Consider the following 8160-nt stretch of genomic DNA (forward strand, 5'->3'; position numbering starts at 1 on the left):
GATAGTGTTAAAAAAAAAAAAAAGCAATGCAAACACCACAACCTGAAAGGTAACAGTCCTGCCAGTGCTTGGTGAGGAGAAGGGGATGCCAGCTGCCTCTGGCTTGGAGCGCAGCAGCTCTCTAAACAATGCCCAGCAACGTTACGCAACTACCTAGGGAAGGAAGTGAAAATTTATCATTACAATGCAGTTTCAAGGGCAATATTAAATGAGCAATTTGCAGCACAACCCTGTACTTAACTGACTTAACTAACTTTTCCTGGGATAAAATGACAGGCCTGGTAAGGGCAATAGCCATGGCCTCTGCTCCCACCAGGAGTGGCACAAACAGGCTTTTTTTTGGAACTGAATCTGAGGCATTGGGCCGAGAACCTTGAAAGTGGGCAGCCAAACCAGTATAATGGCCTGATCCTGCAAGTGCCTGACTGATCCCTGTCCCGTTGAAGCCTGGGAAAGGGGGAGCGAGCATGTGCTGAAGCATCTCATTGATATTTGATTACTATTCCTTATTTCACTGGAAGCAATAAAAAGACCCCTCTGCAAAGCCCTAGACATTGGAGCAGCAACACAAACCCTGAATGAATTACTTGGAAGGCAGTGCTACTATCTGATCGCTACCTTCAGGGTGGAAATAAATAGCTTAAAAAAATCTGCTATTCCCAGTTTTCTTTCAGCAAGAGGATTTTGCCCAAGGATGACAGGCACTGGAACCACAGGCCTTTCCTTTCTGACTCTGAAATTAGAAATGATATGTCTAAAGAAGCTTCATCTTCTGCTGTGAGTCAGTAGCTCTGTGCAGCTGCTAAATCTGAAGGAATTTTGAATGAAGGATCTTGGGTTGTCTTGTCTCCCTTCATGCTTTTCTGTTACCCTTTGCATTTACACCCTGTGGAGTGGCCAGAGGGGCTCTTCTCTGTGAGTTTGGGGCTAATGCATCTTTCTTCCAGATGCTGCAGAAAAAAGATTAAGAAAATGGATTTAAAATGAGGAAAATACCTATGTTATTGGTATAACATAACTCGGTGTAGAAGCCATTTCATGTTGAGCCCTGGCTCCACCTGAGAGCAGATGTTTCATCTTGGAAGCTGCTTTTAAAAATGTATGGATAAAACTTAGCGCCGTCAGTTGATATATGCAGTTTGCTCTCTGAGCTGCAGAAAATGATGGCTGTGTTATGCTCCTGGGAAGCAGCTTTGAACACACGCCGTGCGACAGGGCTCTTCTCCTGCCCTGGGGATCCAGCTCTGTTTCCCTCCCACGCTCTGGCTGCCAGGGAGCAGAGCGAGATGGCTCCTGCGAAAGCGAAGCGCTGCCCCTCGGAGCCCCTTCCCTGGACGCTGTGCAGGGCTTGCTGTGGACACAGATCTGGCTGCTAATTCGTGATGAGACCTGGGGCAAATGATTTCATTTGCAGCCTCGCTCGTGCTTGCCTGCCCCGTGTAGCTTGTGGAGGAATGACTTCTGCTATAGGATTGCAGCAGACTCAGCATGGCGAGATCAGCTTTGCCGTGGGGCTCGCAGGTGTGGCCACACAAATAATTAATGGTTGTGTTGAGCTCGCCATGCATGTGTGGTGGGGTTCCTCCATGCCTTGATTAAAAAAGCTGTGCATATTTACAGGTAGAATGGAGGGTTTGCTGTACCCAATGCCTTTGACAGGTTATATGTTTCTGTGACTTTCCTGATGCTCCTGCCATTTTGCAGACTGCTGGGTTGTATTTGCTCTTTGGTGGGTATCACAGCAGGTGCCTTTTCGGAGCGTTCACCCCGTACAGCACGCAGGGGCTTGGCTGGTGGTACCTCCCTGGGCACTTTGGGGTAAATTGCTACGGTTTCCTGGAGCAGCTTGAGTGTAAATTAGCCGTGGGGTAAGTTTTTTCCTGTGATCCACGCCGCAGAGTTGAGGTTGTTCTTTGTGCGCTCCATCTGTGGAGTATCCATTCATGCCCAAGGAGAGCTGGAAAGTGCCGATTAATATGCATCTCTGGGGCTATTTGTTAATTACTGTTACTCGTGGTTTGTATTAGGGTCCCGTGCTGCTGCGCCAGGCTGAGTGGATCCTGGAAGGGTTATATCCATTGCAGGGTTTCAGAGTGCTTGGTAAACATCAGTATTTTATTGCAGCCTTTCTGGGAAATATTATTCCTGTTTTCAAGGGTGAGAAATTTTATAGTCTTCAGGGTGAAAGAGAATATAGGTAGCAAAGCTGGGAGCTGAATGTCCTGACTCCCACTCCTTCCCTTCAGCACTTCCTTACCCACGTCACAGTGAGATTAATTGTGAATTGGAGACCTTGGCTTTGTCTTTTACTGAACTGGGCAGGGCAGCACTTGCATTGCACGGTATTACAATGGTTCTGCTGTTCTGCTTAACATGGGAGGGAGCAAAAGGTTGTTTAGAAGGAAGTCACCAGCTGGTGAATTAAATAGCAGGCTCTGCCCATTTACAAGGTGTGCCTTGCAAATGTGGTGGGAACACTGCAAACCACAGGTCCCCGGAGACGAAAAGGAGCACCCTGGGTGGCCATGGGGTCTGGTCACCATGAAAAGCCCAACTCTAGGTATTGGCTTGAAGAAAGCAGGAGAACAGCCCTGAGTTGTTAAGAGTGCTCAGGCACTTGTGACTCGACATAGTTGTCTGTCTCTCAGGCTTTGAGAAGAGAGCAGTTAATTTAAAAAGGGAGAGGGACACAGAGAAAAATGTTCTCTGTCAGAAAATCGCCTGCAAGTTAGATCATGTAAGAACTGAGTGGAGTTCCTAAGTGCCCTGCCCTTGAGGGGTGGTTGTCTTTGGGGTATGGTGAAAGATGGAGAGAGAAAAACACACTTCTCAATTCTTACAGTCGGGCAGGAAGATTTTGGGATGGGCAGTGACTGCCAGTGCTTTGAGGAGAGTCCTGTTGTTACTGTACTCCAGCTATGCTCTTGTAAAGTTATCATACCACAGCTGATAGTGCATCAGAAAACAGCCCCTTTTTTAGCAGCTGTCTGCAGAGATTTGTATCGAGAAAATGGTATTGGGGATTGTATCTTGCTGCAAAACACAGAGGCCATCAGATCTGACTTGTTTACTGGCCAAGCTTTCTGCAGCATAGCAGGAACATAAGCCACCAGTGACTAAACAAGTGAAAACATCTAGCATCATAAGCAATGTGTGTTTCTCCTTCCTTTCTGACAAACAAGACCTTCTGATTTCAGTAAGGAGTAGCTTGCTTGGGAAACCCACGGGCCAGCATCTCATGGTGAGTGAACAGGGATTTATACACGTAAATGCAGATGAATGTCCTGGAATTGTGAGACTCCATGTGTGCCTTGAGGCATTTCCTGGCCTCTCAGTTCAGCTGAGTGTCTGAGCTCCTGCATGGGTCTAAATAATAAAACATATGAGTTCACTGCGACGCACCCAGAATTTTAAGGCTGCAGCCCTTGGCCAGCTCTTGTATCAGTTGCTTCCATGAGGGCTGTAATCCAGGGAACTGCAGGCATGAACTAGTTGGTTGATTGAAGTCTGTGGTTTGGTGCTTTCCTGGGTAAAGCCGCTGGAGAAAGGGAGGCTGTCGTGTTATCTGCCTTCATCCCTTTCGTGTGCACCGCTGGGAGTGCAAACAGCAAAAGTATGCTGGCAAATACCACAGGCTCTGGGAGGAGATAGTGTTTGACAGGGAGCTTTGACGATGTGTTCAGGTGTCTAAGGAGTTAACAATGAAATGGCTGAAAATAGTCACTTTTTCCTTCCCTGTTCTAGAAGAAAATGAAAACTCACTCTGCAAAATGTACATTTCCTTCAATAAAGCCATTCTCTGCCGTCAGTGTTTTTGGCAGAAAGTTGTCATCAGTCATGCTGTTGAATGAGCATTTTGCAGAGAGTTGTGTGAGAGATCAGCAGTGGAAAAAGAAAGCCTGCGAAAGCTGCATGGGTGTCCGAGACACTGGCCTCCAACGGAGGTGTCCTGCCGTGCCGTATGGCCGCGGGAAGGAGCGCCAGGGCCGCGTGCTGTGGCTCGGTCCTGCCCTGTGGCCGATGAGCGTGTCGGCTCACCAGCGAGCAGACGTCCTCCGTTATGTGGTCTGTGATCCCTGAGACCGGAGCAGTCCCGGCCCCAGCATCCAGGACTCTCCCTGTTTCAAAGCCAAGCAGGCGGTGATATAAGGATGAGGGGGGAAGAGAGAAAGCTGTTGTGTGACTTGCTTCCTTGGCTCCCCTGCACCGAACAAAATCCCATTCTGCTGTGGTGGAAATCTCTCTTTCTGAAGGACTCTGGGTGAGAGTCTGATTGGTGTGATTTCAAGGAATCCTCTCAGGTTTGCTGAAGCAGGATCAGTCTCCAGCTGTGCTCGGTGAAGCTCACCTGCCTGGGACCAGGGTGGCTGTGCTCACAGCAGCCTTGGGAAGGGAAGGAAGGAGATGCTTTACAGATCTGGCTCCAAACAAGAACTGAGTCATTTGTCAAGGCTGACGGCTCTCTCTCTGAGCTGGTTGCCTGAGGCTAGCATGGCACACAGACAGGAGACGTAAAAATATATCTATCTATATACACACACAGAGGAGAGAAAAGTAACAGCTCAAAACATGTGACTGGAATTAAAATAAAAAAAAATAATTCCCAGTTAAAGCCATGTGTGTTGGAGGATGTAGCTGCTCCTGAAGGGCTTGTAGAGGCTGTCTGAACAGCACAAATGCAGTCACTCTATAATGCCCTGGATGAAAACAGGCAGGATTCTCCAGCACACAAGATCCGCGTGGAAGCAGTGGCGTTCCTGCGTGTCAGGAGCTTCCGCAGCCCACTGCCCGTACGGGTTAAGGTAAAGAGCTGTCTGATCGCCTGTCTCATCTTCCGTGCCACTGCTGCCTGCGCTCCTGAAGTGCGTTTCTGCGGGCAGCCTGCTGTTGTGCCATCCCTCTCTTTCACTGCTGGATGATGACGTCTGTATGCAGGAGCAGAAATATTTTTTTTCTGAAGACATGCATTATTCAGTAGTCAGGATAAATGAACTCCCTTGGTTTGGGCGTGTGTGTAACCCTGATGCTATATCCTCCCTTCTTTCACCAGTGTAAGGGAAGAGGAGAGCACTGAATTCTGGCAGTGCTACAGAGCAGCCTGCATTCTGTATAACTCATTGCAGTACCTTTGAGGTTGCAAGAAGGAGCTAACCTAAAACAGGTCTATGGAGAAGTCTTCACTAGCCATTCTTGCTCATTCTGTCTCCTTAACTGTCCGTTTCCATCAGGCAGATAACACATGATATTAATATTAAACTTTTGGCTTCATTCTTTCTACGTGCACAGTAACAAATACTTGCAGTGCAGCAGGGAAGGTGAGGGTGAGAAAGAAATATGGAGGCTGAAAAACAAAAAAGTAATTGGAAGTTAAAGCCATGAAGGACATGGCCTTAGGAAGTTTGGTTTGGAAAGGATGTCCCCTTTCCAAAGGCTGTTGGGGTCTGCCTCGAACCCAGCAGACGTGGCTGGTTGCTGCGATGTACAGCAAAGGCAGAACATCCCGGTGCGCCGAGGATCTGCTCCTGCTCTTAGCTGGACTTGAAGGCTCACCTGATGTCCTAGGGATGGGAGAGTGTTTGCTGTGGCATAACGCTAGATTGTGTCAGATTGGGGAGAGAAGTGATGAGGTTTGGAGGGAGCCTGGGATATTTTGTTGGATGTGCTGCAGGCCTTTACCCTACTTTGTGAGGAAAACAGAGGAGGCTTTTTGGCTAGAAAAGCTTAAAAATCTGATACTTCATCCTTTTATTCCCCTTACCAAAGGCTCAATTCCAAGAAACATATAAAAGAACATAATTTTGTTGGTGTTTTTTTTTTCATAATAAGTTTTGCAATTTGCTTAAAGAGCAAATCATCATATGGACTAACTCATGATTTTGTGATAGCAGTGAGAAAATTATTAGGGTGAGTATTAGAGATCTTGCTGTATCTAGGGAGACTTTCCAAGAAACAAAATGTTTATACAAATTCCTCCTATGGAAGAAAAGGACCAGGGTCCATTTCACAGATGCAAAGATGTACCATGCTTTGAATCTATGTGGCAAACTCGTACAGCCATATATGCTTGCCTGCTGCTTACACACACGATTGAATTGCACTACTACCACAGTGTCGGAGCAAAACCCGATGTGGTGCCATGTTGAGGAGGAGCGGGGACTTGCCTCCGTGCACTTGATTTGTAGAGACGCTCGGTGCAGCGGTGCCAAGCGTTTCCAGGGTAGATGTTATCTGTGGAACTATACTAGGACAGAAGTGCTAAAAATTTTGGAAAATGCAGTGGCGGACTAAGCCACGCGGTCCTCTGGGAGAAGTGAGACCAGCTTGCGGGATGCTGGAGCTCCAGGATTTCCTGCAGAGGCAGCAGGCACCCGCCACAGACTGTGCCGCACAGTGCTAGACCGTGGGTCTGTTCTCGCATGAGCAAAGCAGAGCGTAATTCTCACCTTGCATGCGAGCTGTGCTGCTGTGAGGCGATGGCCTGGCCTTCTGGGAATCCTGCCACACTCTGATTTATAGGCTTGCAGATTCATCTGATGGCACACACAGATTTTTCCATAACGCCATGAAGAACCCAAAAGCACTTTTGCTGCTGTTCTGCTGAGTCTGGGTTTGCACAGAGGAGCTGCAGAAACTGTTTCTAGAGATGCTGGCAAGGGCTCCAGAGGACGCCTGGCTGTCCTGAGCCTCTCGGGGAGGCTCTGTTTCATGTTTTTTCAGACAGATGTGGAATATTATCTTTACAAAATTCAGAGAGGTGCCCTGTGGCTGTGCAACAGCCAGGGAGAAAAGCAGTGACCTGCACCTGAGCTCTTGCACTGTTTGCCAAGGCAGCCTTTTAAATGCATGAGTGTATCTGGGCTGATTTCCGATTTTTAGAACCCCTGAAATTTTCAGGGAGAGCACGACAATGCTTTTAACAGCCCTCAGAGCATGAGACAGCTGCAGAAAAACAATATAGAATTGGTGCAATCTGTTCTGCTACAGCTTTGCCAATGAAAATCTGTCTTAGGATCTGGCGTTGCTTCCAGCCTGGATACGAGCTCTGCCCGCCTGCTCTTTGCGACCTCAGAGACCCACCGAGTCTATTTTCCTTTGTGGCTTTCTCTGGTTTGGGCAGAGAGGACTGTAATCACTGAGGGAGGAACTGTCTCGGGCTCTCGCTGCTGTGCTCTGGCTTGATGTTGCCCTCTTCACTGGCTTTACCTTTTTGACAAAGGAGTTGCTGCTTGTTTGGATTTGCTGGGCTTGATCACTTGGTTCCTGCTAATTGCTTTTCAAGGGTTCTGCAGAAAGTACAGGAGGGCCAGGTTCGTGCCGTTTCTGTCACTAAGATCACATCCAATTCCCTTTCCAGTGTGAGTATTGGTGCAGAGCATCCTGAGCAGTCTCTTGGTGAGCTGCAATCCCTCAGCATCTCCCTGGCTTAAAGCCTGGGTGGCCCAGCAGCATGAGATCTGGGGTGTGTGTTTTCAGATGGATCCCAAAGGCGCCTCTCTCTTGGCTTTGAATATTTGGCATGGGGCTGAAGGGAAGCAGATGAGCCAGGAAGGGAGCAGAACCAAATTGGCTGTTGGTTGCTGAGGAGTCAGTGGAAAAACTGTGGTGTGAACTTTGTCATCGTTGCCTTTTACCCTGCATCATGACAACAGTCCGTTTGCTGTGCCTTGAGCGCGGGTCAGTGGTTTGCGTGGGTAGGAAAGAGGCAGAGTGCCAGGAGGGCGTGCAGCACCTCTGACTGCTGCCGCTGGGCTGATGCAGGGGAGGGTTGGGATGTGGAGGGGGCATGGGCAAGGGGCTGGGTGGCTGGGACAGGCAGAGGTGGCTTCCTTTGTCTGGCTGGGGTTAAGTCCTTAGTGTTGCTGGGACTTGGCAGCATCTTTTCAATATGCAGTTGTTTTCCTGCTCCAAGGCAAGAGCAATTGGCAGGTTGAGATAGGAAGGGAGGGGGCTGCAGTTGGAGGGGTTTCCAGGCAGCTTGAACTGAGAAAAGACTTGGGCCTCTGTATTTCTGGGAAGACAAGACTTGCTTTCACTTGGCTTCAGAAAAGTAGTCTGGCTGTGCAGGAAAGGAAATCTCGTAAGGCCCCTCAGCCTGTGCAACTACACAGCACAACCAGAACAATTGTGCTGGGCGACATTTGTGGAGCTGAGCTTGACCCT

The sequence above is a fragment of the Cariama cristata genome, unplaced genomic scaffold (assembly GCF_000690535.1).
Source record: "Cariama cristata isolate BGI_N322 unplaced genomic scaffold, ASM69053v1 scaffold14533, whole genome shotgun sequence".
Taxonomy (NCBI): Eukaryota; Metazoa; Chordata; class Aves; order Cariamiformes; family Cariamidae; genus Cariama; species Cariama cristata.